General features: G+C 38.8%; 1 pseudogene; it reads right to left on the bottom strand.

Annotated features, from left to right (window-relative positions):
* Positions 1–5,450: 5,450 nt before the first annotated feature.
* LOC103276366 lies at positions 5,451–6,202 on the bottom strand (annotated as a pseudogene).
* Between the last annotated feature and the right edge of the window lie 8,592 nt (positions 6,203–14,794).

The raw sequence follows: 14,794 nt of genomic DNA, 5'->3' as shown, positions 1-14,794 counted from the left end.
GAGAGCTGTGATTCAAAATCTGTCTGCAGGTCCTGGTATTCGCTGACAGGTGTGTGGATAATGTGGAACCCACTTCCCACTGCCCTGGAATCTGTCTGTGCAGTGGGGCTGTAGGTTTACTCCCTGAGATAAAATGTGGCTAGCAGAGGGGAGAGAATGGAGCAGATAGTGGGTCGAAGAGGGGAGTGGAGAGATAGAGGAGTAAGGGGGAAACAAAGGAGTGTGCCAACAAATAGAGAGATGCCTATACTGAAACAGATAAAAACAATAGACCACAGCTACAGACAAACCAACGCTTATACAAGCAAAAATAAAACCTATAGTGATGCTAACATACCAGCTATCCAACCACCTTATTAGTGTGCTGTTCCTCTATGCAAAGATATGGTTTACAGAGAGAAGAAAAGAGAAGAAAAGGAAAAGGAAAAGAGAAAAAAGGGAACAATAGAGTAGGAATAGAATTAAGTCATTAAACTAATAGAATCAATGAAGCACACTCTGTGACATTTCGTTTAGGTCCAATGTCCTTTCAGGTCTGATTTCTAGTTTTCTTTTCAAGCTGGTAAATTAGTTTGCAGTTAGGGTCAGTTGCCCCGGTCTGCTGTGAAGGGCAGTTCAGATCACCCTCCGTTCACCACTCTGGCCTGTGTCTTTATCAAGCTTGTCTCTCCCGTTTCGGTGTTGTTACCTTGAATCGCCAGCAGGTGGTGCTATCTCATCTGCTCGCCCCAGCGGGGGTGGGGCCGGACAGGAACAAGATGGCCGCCTGCCTCCGAGCAGGCAACAGGTTCCCCACGCCGGGCGGGCAGGACAGTCTCGGACGCAGGAGCGGTGGCAGCGATCCCAGCAGATCTTCCCTGAAGTGGTTTGGTGCAGATCTCCTCGGGCCAGGTGGTGATGAGCTACCCGTCCCAGAGGCCGCGGCGGCGGCGGCGGCGACGGGAGCGCCGGAGGGGGGAGGGGCTGCGGCGGCGGTGGGACAGTGCAGTGCAGTAAAACTGTCCAGTCGTTGCGATGTTCCAGCGGTGGCGATGGCCGAGCTCTGTCTGAAGAGCAGGCTGCAATGCTGGGGTCCCCAGCCCCTGGGGCGAGAGTCAGAGACCCACTGCAGATCTCCCTTGCAGAGGGCTTCCGACGCCGGGTTGCCCGGTCACCATCTTGCCGCGCCCCCCTCTTATTTTATTTTAAAGATGTGGAGTGCAATTCAGGATTAGGTACATAAGTGATCATTTTACAGGTAAAGTTTGGCCCTTCCTTTGGTCCCCACTTTGCCAGGCTTGAGATCAGGTATTCTTATTGCTGTTCTGTGACCCTTCCCCCCGATGGTTTCCCACTACCGTCAATCCCTTTCTTATAGTATTATGAAAAGTGCTCAGAGGCCACTTATGAGTGAGAACATGTGATACTCAGTTCTTTGTTTCTGTGATAGATTACTGAATATGATAGACTCTAAATTCATCCAAGTTGCTGCAAAGCCCATAATTTTGTCCTTATTTATGGCTGCATAATATTCCATCAAGTATACGTACTACATTTTTTGAAGCTGTCCACCTTCCATGTTTTTCCTATTATTTTTCCTATTGTGAATAAATGCTGCAATAAACATGTGTGTGCAGGTATCTTTTTAATAGAATGATTTGAGTGCCTCTGGGTATATTCCCAGATGGGGGCTTGCTGGGTTGTAAGGAAGGTCGATTTTTAGATCTTTTAAAATTGCCACACTGTTTTCCGCAGAGGTTGTACTAGTTTACACCCCCAGCAGCAGTGTAGAAGGGTTCCCTTTTCCAGGATCCTCCCCAGCATCTGTTGTTTTTTTGAGTTGTTGATGATGGCCATCCTGACTGGAGTTAGGCAGTATCTCAGTGTGGTTTTAATTTGCGTTTCTTTGATGTTTAGTGAGGCTGAACCTTTTTTCTTGGATCTGTCGGCTGCTTGTATGTCTTCTTTTGAGAAGTGTCTATTCATATATTTTGCCCACTTTTTAATAGGACTGTTTGTTTCTTTCCTTTCAGTACATTTGAGTTTCTTATAGATCCTGGATGGTAAGACTTGTCAGATATACAGTTGGCAAATATTTTTTTTCCCAATCTGTGGACTGTCTCCCTGCTCTCTTGATGGTTTCTTTTGCTTTGCAGAAGCTTTTCAGTTTGATGAAGTCCCACTTGTCTATCTTATCTCTTATGGCATGGGCATTTGGGGTTTTGATCAGAAATTGTTTGCCTATTCTAGTTTCCATAAGGGTGTCTCCCGTGTTTTCTAAGTTTCTTATAGTTTGAGGTTTTACATTTAGGTCTTTGATCCATTTAGAATCGATTTTTCTGTATGGTGATAGGTGGGGCCCTGTTTCAAACTTCTGCATCTGGTCAGTCAGTTTTCCTAGCACCATTTACTGCATAGGTTCTCCTCTCACCAGTGGTTGTTGGTGGAAGCTTTTTCGAAGATGAGTTGGTTGAGAAATTGAGGTTTTGCTTCCAGAATCTCTATCCTGTTCCATTGGTCTATATGCCTGTTCTTGTACCAATACCAGGCTGTTTTGATTCTTGTAGCCTTATAATAAGATTTAAAGTCTGGAAGTGTGATACCTCCTGCCTTGTTTCTTTTGCTAAAGATTGTTTTGACTATTTGTGGTCATTTATGTTTCCATATGAATTTCTGTATTGTCATTTCCAAGAATGATTTTGGTAATTTAATGGGTATTGTATTGAACCTATAGATTGCCTTGGGTAGGATGGACATCTTAACAATATTGATTCTTCCAAACCATGAGCATGGAATATTTTTCCATTTGTTTGTGTCTTCTTTGATTTCTTTGAGCAGTGTTTTGCAGTTTTTGTTGTAAAGTTATTTCACTTCTCTAGTTAGGAAGATGCCGAGGTATTTCATTTTTTGTGTGGCTGTTGAGAATGGGATTGTGCTTTTTATTTGGTTCTCTGCCTGTTTGGTGTCAGTGTATAAGAATGTGACTATCCTTGGTACATTTACTTTGTACCCCGAGACTTTGCCAAAATCCTTTATCAGTGCAAGGTGGTTGATTTTCAAGGTATAGTAGCATATTGTTAGCAAAGAGGGATAACTTGACTTCCTCTCTTCCTATTCTTCTCTTGTTTGATTGCCCTAGCTAGGACTTCCAACACTGTTGAAGAGGAGAGGTGAGAGTGGGCAGCCTTGCCTTATTCCAGAGGAAATGCTTCCAATTTCTGTCCATTTAGCAACATGTTTGCTGTGGGTTTATCATGGATGGCTCTTACTATTTGGAGGTATGTTCCCTCTGTCTTTGGGTGTTCAAGGGTTTATATCAAGAAGGGATGCTGGATTTTATCAAAAGCTTTTTCTGCATCTAATGATATAATCACGTGGTTCTTGTTTTTACATCTGTTGATGTGTTTAATTATATTTATGGTCTTGTGGATATTGAATCAACCCTATATTCCAGGGATAAGGCCTACTTAGTCATGGTGAATGATTTTTGAGATGGGTTGTTGGATCCAACTTGCTAGAGTCTTGTTGAGAATTTTTGCATCTTTGTTTATCAGGGATATTGGCCTGTAGTTCTCGTTCTCTGCTGGATCATTTCCAGGTTTGGGTATCAGTGTGATATTAGCTTCATAAAATGATTTGGAGAGAGTTCCGTCTTTCTTAATTGCCTGAAATACTTTCAATAGGATTGGCATCAACTCCTCCTTGTATGTTTTGTGGAATTCCACTGGAAAGTCATCGGTCCAGGACTTTTTTTTGTAGGTAGTTTTCTTATGATAGAGTCAATTTCCTAAGTTGTTATTGGTCTGTATAGTGTCTCAGTTTCTTCTTATTTTGACCTTGGGAACTTGTGTAGTTCAGAAAATCCTCCATTTCATTTAGGTTTTTGAGTTTGTTTGCATACTGGTGTGCATAGTAATCTCTGATGACCTTTTGTATATCTTTGGGGTCAGTGTGACTTGATCTTTTAAGTTTCTGATTGTGTTTATTTGGACTTTTTCAGTCTTTTTCTTGGTCATTCTGGCTAGGAGTTTATCAATCTTGCTTACCCTTTCAAAGAACCAGCTTTTTGTCTTGCTGATTTTTTTCTGATAGTCTTGTCTTCTATTTCCATATTTGGGCTTTTACTTTGGTTATCTGGATTCTTCTGCTGAAGTTAGGGTTTTGGTGGTCTTGCCTTTCCAACTCTTTTAGGTGATTTGTTAGGCTGTTAACTTGTGATCTTTCCATTTTCTTTATGGGTGTTCATAGAGACACAAATTCCCCTTTTAGTACTGATTTTATGGCATTCCAGATGTTTTGGTTAGATGTTTCTTCTTTTTTATTTCTTTCTAGGAATCTTTTAATTTCTGTTTTGATTTCTGTGTTGACCAAGGAGATGTTCAACGTCATGCTGTTTAATGTCCATGTCTTTGTGGGTTTTGGGGAAATTTTATTGGTATTGATATTTATTTTGTTTCACTGTGGTCTGAGAAGGTGCATTGCCGTATTTCAATCTTATAAAATTTGCTTATGCTTGATTTATGTCCAAAGATGTGGTTGATCTTGGAGTACGTTCCATGTGGTGATAAGTAGAATGTATATCTTGAGGTTGTCAGGTTGAGTATTCTGTAAGAATCTTTTAAATCCATTTGGTCAAGCGTCAAGTTGAGGTTTCAGCTCTCTTTGTTGATTTTTTTTTTTTTGCCTTGATGATCTATCTAGTGTTGTTAGTGGATTATTTAAGTCCCTAGCTATGATAGTGTTAGAGTCAATATCTTTTTTTAGTTTACTTAGCAACAGCTTTATGATAGTTGGAGCTCCTGTGTTGAGAGTATATATGTTTAGGATGGATATTTCTTGTTGATGAATTGAACCTTTTATTTTTATGTAGTGTCCTTCTGTATCTTTTCAAATTTTTGGCAGCTTAAAGGTTGATTTATTTGATATTAAGATCATGACTTCTGCCTTCTTTTGTGATCCATTCTCTTGACAATTTGTTTTCTGTCCTCTAACTTTGAGTGTGTGAATGTCCTTTATAGTGAGATGTATTTCCTGGAGACAGCATATTGTTGGGTCATGTCTTTTATCCAGCTCGCCATTCTATGTTTTTTCAGTGGTGCATTTAGTCCATTCACGTTCAGGCTGGTTATTGAGCAAAAAAGCTCACACATAAATAAAATCTAACAAAAATCACATTGTAAGGGGTCAGTGCATTTAACAGTCTTTGCAATTCTGTCTACCCATCCTTCAACTAACTTAAAAAAAAAAACCAAAACCCTAGTTCATCAAAATAGACATTTTCTATTTGGTTTTTAAAATTAAAAATAATAATTAAAAAAGAAAACTTTAAGGAATTCATAGTCAATTGCCTGACTCATTCTGATATCATGTATAGCATATGGAGATCAGGAAGGCTATTTATAGCACCTGATTAGATAGATTATGGAATATTCATCTTTAAGTTTCAACTTTCTTCCAAACAGTGTAAAATCCTACAATTCCAGGTATGAAAGAACACAGATGATCTCCTTTGAGAATTCCACAGAACAATACAAGTGCCTGAACTGTTCTTCATAGAGTGACAGGGCAGCCATCAGATTGACAAAGTTCCCCTCTGTAAAATATTTCCCATCCGGTTAAAATATTTTCATTGAGAGGTCAAGAATCAGTCTGAGGATCTCCCATGTGGAATCTTCTTCTGGAGATGTAGAAATTGGAACAGCCATCAAATCATCAATCATACAATCAAATTCTCTCCCTTCTTGGGTGTACTTCTTCAGTATTGGAATACAGTCTTCTTTGAGAACCTGATAGTAGTCTCCTTTAAGATTATCTAAGACACTGCCACATTTTTTTGGGGCATATATTTCTTATATCTGGTCAATCCCTATCATCTTGACCATCTTTTGTTTCAGTTTGACTATTTCACACAATTTGCCACCATCTCTACCTCCTAGAGGTAGTACATCTTTGCCAGTGTAATCTTCTTTGCCATTGCCCATGATGCCCTGGGCATATGCCAAATCACTCTTTGCCATGGTAACTAAGGATGAGAATATTTCCAAATTGCTTTGAGAATTTTAATATTCTGATAAGGTAAATCTTCAACATATACCACTTTGTCTATGTCATGCTCAACCAGGTGCCCATCAGCAGTGAGCCAATATCTGTCAATGGTCCCTCCTCGAACTATGGGTGGCAATCGCTTCATCTGCCCAGTGCTGTTATGACTCAATTCTTTCATTCTTCTTTCTACTTTGTTCAAAAGACTGGTAATTTCTTCTTTGTCCTGCACATCTCCATCATAAATCTGAAGATCCAGCAACACCAATCTACATGGGTAAATTCTTAAAGCTGTCATTTTTGTTTGTGTAGATTGCTAAACAGTCATGGTCCTGTCAGGTGTGCATCGACTCAGGTGTGCTTCTGAAAAATGGACTGGAGGCCTTTTAGTATGGTCTTGCCATCAGCTTTGGTGCCAAGCGTGAAGTTAAGTGTGCTGTGCTGCTGCCATAGTGAAGTGAGTCCCTGTGCCTTGCCTGGAGAGGAGGCTGTGGGAGACTGGGGGGTCGTGCAGTGTGTCAGACTATGACCAACAGGGAAAGCACTGTACCTGGGAAAGTCAAACTACCTTTTTACTCTCTTGATGGTTTCTTTTGCTGTGAAGAAACTTTTCATTTTGATGAAGTACCACTTGCCTTTCTTAGCTTTTATGATATTCACTTTTGGGGACTTGGTCAAGAATTTGTTGCCTACTCCAATGTGTATAAGGGTGTTTTCTACCTTTTCTTCTAAAATTCTTACAGTTTAAGGTTTCACCTTTAGGTCTTTGATCCATTTTGAGTTGATTTTTATATACAGTGATAGGAAGGAGCCCAGTTTCATTCTTCTGCATGTGGTCAGCCAGTTTTCCCATCAGCGTTTGCTAAATATGGTCTCCTTTCCGCAATGCTTGTTATTGGTGGCTTTGTTGATGATGAGTTTTTTGTTGAGAGACTGTGTTTTTGCTTCTGGAATCTCTGTCCTAGTCCATTGATCTATGTGCCTATTCTTATACCAATACCAGGCTGTTTAGTTTACTGTAACCTTGTGATAAAGTTTAAAGTCTGGAAGTGTGGTATCTCCTGCTTTGTTCCTCTTGCTGAGGATTGTTTTGGCTATTCGTGCTCTTTTCTGTCTCCATATTAATTTCTGTATTGTCATTTCCAGGTATGATGTTGGTAATTTGAAGGGTATTACATTGAATCTGTAGATTGCCTTGAGCAGGATGGACATCTCAACAATATTGATTCTTCTAGCTCATGAGCATGAAATGTTTTTCCATTTGTTTGTGCCATCCTTTATTTATTTAGTAGCATTTTGTAGTTCTGGTTGTAAAGGTTTTTCACTTTGTTTAGGTGGATGCCATGGTATTTCATTTTTTTGTGTGGCTATTGTGAATGGGAATATGCTTTTTATTTGGTTCTCTGCCTGCTTGTTGCTGGTATGTAAAAATGCAACTGTCTTTTGCATGTTGTTTTGTAACCTGAGAGTTTACCAAAGTTGTTTATCAGTGCAAGGAAGTTTTTGACAGACTCTTTAGGGTTTCCAAGGCATAAAATTATATAATCCACAAATCAGAATAGCTTGACTTTATCCTTTCCTATTTGGATACTCCTGATTTCCTACTCTTGACTGATTGCTGTGGCTGGGACTACTAGCACTATGTTGAACAGGAATGGTGAGAGTGGGCATCCTTGTCTTATTCCTGTTCTTAGGGGGAATGCTTCCAGCTTCTGCCCACTGAGCAAAATATTGACTGTGGGTTTAACACAGATAGCTTTTACTGTTTTGAGGAATGTTCCTTCTATGTCTAGGTGCTCAAGAGTTTTTATCAAAAAAGGATGCTGGATTTTGTCTGATGCTTTTTCTGTATCTGATGAGATAATTGTTTGGTTTTTGGTTTTACATCTGTTAATGTGATGAATTACCTTTATGGTCTTCTGAATGTTGAAACAGCCCTACATCCCAGGAATGAATCCTGCCTGGTCCTTGAGATGTGTTGTTGGATCCAATTTGCTAGATTTTTGTTGAGAATTTTTGCATCCATGCTCGTGGAGATTGGCCTGTAATTCTCTTTCCTTGTTGAGTCTTTGCCAGATTTGGGTATCAATATGAAGTTAGTTTCATAAAATGAGTTGAGGAGAATTCCATCTTTCTTGATTGCCTGGAATACCTTTAATAAGATTGGTATCAGCTCCTCCTTGTATGTCTTGTAGAATTCACCTGGGAAGTCATCTGGTTTGGGGCTCTTATTTGTTGGGGAGATTTCTTATGACTGAGATAATTTCCTGGATTGTTTTTGGTCTGTTTAGCATTTCAATTTCTTCTTGTTTCAACCTTGGGAGGCTGTGTGATGTCAGAAGCTCCTTCATTTTCTGTAGGCTTTCTAGTTTATTTGCACACAGGTGTTCATAGTAATCTCTGATAGTCTTTCGAATTTCTTCAGGATTAGTCGTGAATTCACAATTTTCCATTTATAATTGTGTTTCTCGGACTCTCTCTCTCTCTTGTATTTGTAGTCAATCAGTCCAGATGTCTGTCAATCTTTATTTTTTCAAAGAATCAGCTTTTTGTCTTGTTGACCCTTTCTATTATATTTTTGTCTCCTATATCTTACAACTGTGATTTTACCTTGGTGGTCTGAATTCTTCTGAATTCTGAAGCTAGGATTTGGATTATCTTGCCTTTCAGGCTCCCTTAGCTGTGACATTAGGCTGTTTACTTGTGATCTTTCTGTTTTTTTCTTAATGTGTGCATGCAATGCTATGAATTTTCCTCTTAACCCTGTTTTCATCCCAGAGATTATGATAGGATATGTCTTGTGTTTGGTCTGTTTCCAGAAATACTTTTATTTCTGTCTTGATTTCCATGTTGACACGGAAGTCATTCAGCAGTTTGTTGTTTAATGTCCATGTCTTTGTGTGTTTTAGGGGAATCTTGTTGGTGGTGATATTTATTTTTATTCTATTTTTATGTCTGAGAATGTGAATGATCTCGGAGTATGTTTGATGCACTGATGAGTAGATTGTATACTCTGCAGTTGTTGAGTGGAGAGTTCTGTAAATATCTATTAAGTGTTGAGTTAAGGTTCTGGAGCTCCTTGTTGGTTTTTTGCCTTGATGACATATCTAGAACTGCTAGTGGGGGTATTGAGTTCTCCAACTATGATTGTGTGAGAATCAATGTCCTCACTTAATTTACTTAGTAGTTGTTTTATAAAACCTCATGCTCCTGTGTTGGGTGCATATATATTTAAGATGGAATTTTTTTGTTGGATTGAGCTTTTTATCATTTTGTAGTGTCCTTCCATGTTCTTTTTCACTTTTGAGGTTTTGAAATCTGCTTTGTCTGATATCAGAATAGCTACCCCTGCTCTTTCCTGCTTTCCATTCACCTGAAAAGATAAATTATTTTCCAGCCTTTAACTTTGAGCCTGTGGTGTCCTTTGCAATATTATGAGTTTTTTGGAGGCAGTGACTATTGGATCATGCTGCTTTTATTCAGTTTGCCACACTTTGTCTCTTCAGTGGCACATTTAGTTCATTCAAATTCCAATTGATTATTGAAATGTAAGAGTTTGTCCCTGTCATAGGGCTCTTAGTGGGTTGTTTTGTTTCCTTTTTACTTTTGTATTATATAGGTATGTATATTCATTTTTGTCAGTGCTCTGTATGTTCTGTTGACTCTGTACTTGCCTGTATTTTTGTGATAGGTATGATCATTTTTTTCTGTGTTCAATACCTTTTAAAGTGTCTCCTGAAGGGCTGGTCTTGAGGCAAAATATTCTCTTAAGGATCAAATGTCTGGGAAGAATTGTATTTGCCTATCACTGATGAAGCTTAGCTTGGCAGGGTAGTAAATTCTTTGCTGGAATTACTTATCTTTAAGAATGTTAAAAATTAGACTCCAGTACTTCTGGCTTGTAACATTATTGCTGATAAGTCTGGAGTGATTCTGATGGGCCTTTCCAAGTAGGTGGTCTGACCTTTCTTTCTTGCTGCCTTTAGGTTATTTTTTTCTTTTATGATTACTTTGTGGAGGTGGATTATTATGCATCTTGAGAATGGTCTTCTTATGGGATACCTTGTGAGAGTTCTCTGAATCTCTTGTTCTTGAATGATTGCCTCTCCAGTAAGATTTGGGAAGTTTTCTTGGATGAACCCATGGAATTTTTCATGGTATTCTCAATTTCCCTTTCTGCTTCATGGATACCAGTCAGGTGTAGATTTGGCTTCTTGACATAGTTCCACATCTGTCAGAACTTTTGTTGGGCTTTTTTTTCTATGTTTTTGACATACTGGGTTAATTCCATATTTTGGTCTTGAAACTCTGAGATTTTTTCTTCTGCATGTATACCTTGCTCTCTATGCTTGTTACTTTGTTTCTGATTTCCACTAAGAAGTTCTTTATTTCCATTATTCCAGAACAGGCTTTTCTGAAATTGACCAACTCTGTGCTTACATCCTGTATGGCTTTGGTGAGTTTCACTTCTAGTGTCTCTTGGTTCTGTCTGTTCATTTTAGCCATCTAGTCTCTGATTTCTGTGACTGTCATCTGGTGCAAGCCATTTGGGAGGGTTTCCATTGTTTGTGCTCTGACAGCTATTTTTTGTGTGCTGTCTCTTTAGTACTCTGTTGCCTATGTTTTTTGGTTGACTTTTCCTCATTTGTGCCAGGCCTCTCTTTCTTCTCTGTAATTCTTTTTTTTCCCTCTGAAGCTAGTCAATGACCCTTTGTTCTAGGGCTCTTTCTGTGATTCAACATCGGTTGCTCAGTGAGTGAGGGAGGGGCATTCACTTTTGGTCCTTGCTCCACCCTGTGGCAGGTTTCTTAAGTGTCGCAGCCTCTGTGAGTACTCTGTGGCAGTAGCAAAAAAATTGTTTTTGTTTGTTTTATTTTTCATTTCTCTATTTTCTTTTTGCCTTGTGAGTCACTTGAACATTTTTGGGAATCAAATTTGATTAATGTAATAAAATCTAGTCTATGTTTTTGAGTGTATGCTTTTAGAGAGATTTTTTAATAGTGGCTTCTCCATGTATTATATTATATATGCAAAACTTACTATTGCTTACTATTGTTCAAATTTTGCCAGCTTGAGTAAACTGTAGATAACTCATCTCCTTAGGATTTTTACCTTCCAAAGTTTATGGAACAATTGCATATTTCCTCAACACACATTTAGAATACTGTAAGACAGTATTATCATTTTTGCTTCAACTATCAAACAGAATTTAAAATAAGCAAAAAGAGAAGGAAGATAAACTGTACTTCTGTGTTTTGATTATTTTCTTTGTTATTTCTTCTTACCTAATATTTCAAGAGTCCTTCTAGCATTTCTATTCTGTTTAGAGATCTGCCTTTAGCCATTCTTGTAAGGTAGAAATACTGATGACAAACATCGCTTACCTTCATCTGAGAATATCTTGATTTTTTTCCTTCATTCCTGATGTATACTCTCTGTGACTATAGAATTCCTTTTAGCACTTGAAAAATGTTGTGCTACTTTCTCTGTAGTTTCTGTTGAGAAATTCACTGTCATCTAAATTGTTTTTCCTTTTAAGTCAGGTGCAATTATCCTTTAGTTACTTTCAAGAGTTTTTGGTTGTCTTCACTTATCAGCAATTTCACTATGATGTATATTGAGTAGATTATTTGGGTTTATCTTGTTTAGAATTCTCTAAGCTTCTTGAATTTTGTCTTTTCCCTATTTTGGAAGAATGTATTGTAGCCATTATTTCTTTAAATACTTTTTCTGTCTCACTCTCTTTCTTCTTCCAGGACTCCAATGACATATATATTAGATCACATGTTACTGAGGTTCTGTCCATTTTTTCCCAGTTTGTTTTGTCTCTTTTGTTTTGATTGGGCAACTTTTATTGTTCTAACTTCAATTTCGTGGATTCTAGTCTCTGTCCCCTAAATTATGCTGTGGAGCTAATTCAATTGGTTTCTTTTAATTAGGACATTGTATTTTTCAGTTTTATTATTTCTTTTTAGTTCTTCTTCTTATCTTTGATTTCTCAGTTGATACTTTCTATTTCTTCATTTGTTTCAAGCCTGCTTATAATTATCTGTTGAAACATTTTTGTGATGACAGTTTTAAAATCTTTTTTAGATAATTTAAACAACTCTCAGTGTCGGTGTCTGTTGCTTATCTCTTTTTATCCAAGTTGAGATTTTACTGGTTCTTTTCATGACAAAGAATTTTCAGTTGAAACCTGAAAGATTTGGTACTCTGATGCAGGACAGGTCTTATTCAAACTTCTGGTTCTGTTGGCTTCTCTAGACACTGCTTCAGCAGGGGGCCAAGGAGTGATGCTGCTTTATTACTTCCAAAAGGAAGAAAAGTCTAGATATGCCACCAGCTCCATTTGACCCCCTGGAGGGGTGGGGGAATCTCCTTACTGGTGAGTGGGGATGGCACTTTGGTTCTTCCTCAGGCCTCTGCTGGCACCATCCTGGCTGGAAGGAGTGGCGGTTCCTTGTTACGGCTCCCCATGTGGCCACCACTAAAACCATGGTGGTGGGTCTCGTTACTGCCAGGCAGTGGTAGAAATTAGGATTCTCCACTAGGCAGTGTCTGACAATACCCCAGGGGAGAGAGAAGGATACCTCATTTCTGCCTCTAGAAGATGGAAGTTCCGGCTCCCAAGTGATCTCCACTGGTACAGTGGGGAGACCTCTTTATTACTCAAGGTGATAAAAATCCTGGCTTCAGACTCAGTCTTCCCTTCCCAACAGGGTGTTGGAGTGTCTTGTTCTACCTCAGTTGAAAGCCAGACTTTCCATCGATCCCTGGTGTCAGTGAGGAGAGGGCCACCGTTTTTTTCTGTAGTGCTTGACTGGAGTTGAGCTGGTATTGTCCATACATTTTCTGGGTTTCTGGGTAGTTCCTTTTCCGGCCTTGTGGCTAGAGAAAGCAGGCATTTGTTAAGACTTGTGTGTGTTTCTGTTTGCCAGATATTCCTGCCACAAGCCTAGAATATATGAGGCAAAAAAGAAAATCCAAAGAATGTACCATTTTATTTTCTGTTTTTTACATCATTTTAAAAGATTTCTAAACACACACATACACACCAACCAGCCATGGCAACAACAATAACAAAACAAACAAGGAGCATGTGTCAGAGACCATCTGTGGTTTTTTTTTTTTTGAGTTGGAGTCTCACTCTGTCACCCAGACTGGAGTGCAGTGGCCGCTCCCAGCCATTGCAGCCTCAACCTGCTGGGCTCTGGCGATCCTTCCAAGAAGCTGGAACTACAGGCGTGCGCCACCACGCCTGGTTAATTTTTGATTTATTGTAGAGATGTGGTCTCGTCAAGTTGCCCAGGCAGGTCTCAAACCTGCAGGCTCAGGCAATCCACTCATCTCGACCTCCCAAAGCACTGGGATTACAGGCTAAGCCACTGAGCCCGGCTCATCTGTGGTTTTAAAAACCCTAAACTATTTGCTATCTACTCTTTTACAGAAAATTTTTTTGACCTCTGGTTTAGACATAAGTTGACTTTTTGAGCAATAAAAAAATATAAATCTTACAACATTTCATTTATGACATTTCTAGCACTTTCCATTTCATTCTGTAGGTCTGGATATCTGTATTGTATTTCTTCACCCTGGATAACATTCTTTTACATTTCTTTTAGGATAAATGTGCTGACCATGAATTTTCTTTGTGTTGTTTGACAAAATGTTTTTAATCTCACCTTCACTTTTAAAAGACATTTTATGAGGAAAAAACTTCTGGTTTGACATCGTTTTTCTTTCAGCTCTTTAAATATGTCACTTTATTGTCTTCTGACTTGGATAGTTTTTGCTATAAAGTCTTATACGATTCTTATCTTTGTTTCATTGCATGTAGTGTATTTTTCCCTTCTGTGGCTGCTTTCAAGACTTTCTTTTTATGTTATGCTTTCTACATTTTAAATATGACATGTCTAGACTTTTGGGGGTGGTTGAATGTATTTATTCTGTTAAGTGTTTTTGGAGAATTTGGATCTGCCGCTTTGGTGTCCGTTGTCAATTTTGGAAAACACTTGGCTGTTATGTCTTCAAGTATTTTTGTCTGCCCTGTTTCTTGCTCTTCTTCTGCTTCTTGGGTTCTGGATATACATATGTCAGAATGTTAGATATTATCTGACAATTACTGGATGGTCTGTTTTTTCTTCCCAATACTTTTTTCTTTTGTGTTTTGGCGGGCATAGTTTATGTTGGTCTGTCTTCGAGCAATCGATTCTCTCCTCAGCCGTGCTAATTGTATTGTTGACTCCGTCGAGGCATTTCCAATTTTGATATCATGTTCTCATTTTTAGTGCTCCCGTTTGATTATTTCTTAAAATGTCCATGGCTCTCTTGGGACTCTCCGTATGACCATTATGCTGCCTACCTTTCCCATCTGAGTTTCTGGCATGGTGACTATAGCATTTTAAAAATCTCATCTAATATCTTCAGCATCCGTGTCATATCAAAATCTGGTCTTGATACTGTTTTTGTCATTGCTGCTTTGTGTGTCTTGCACTTTTTGTTTGAAAGACAGACTTTTAAAAAAATAAGCCAGTGGTGACTGATTAACTAGTATTAGTACTTGGAAACAGATAGCGGGGACATGAACTAGTGTAGGTACCTGGAAATGAACATTTTGGCTTGCTTTTGTTTTTGACTAAGTCTTTGGTGTGAGAGTCTAAATCTGGTCTGAAGTTGAGCTGCGTTTGGGTTTTGGTATTGCTGCGGTCACCCTCAGTGCAATATAAGCTTCAAATTCTCCTATTTTATCCTATTTTCAGGGTAGAGTTCTCAT

The sequence above is a fragment of the Carlito syrichta genome, unplaced genomic scaffold, assembly GCF_000164805.1.
Source record: "Carlito syrichta isolate Samal-C Ts95f unplaced genomic scaffold, Tarsius_syrichta-2.0.1 Scaffold316067, whole genome shotgun sequence".
Classification (NCBI taxonomy): domain Eukaryota; kingdom Metazoa; phylum Chordata; class Mammalia; order Primates; family Tarsiidae; genus Carlito; species Carlito syrichta.
This window is presented reverse-complemented; position numbering and strand designations above follow the sequence as displayed.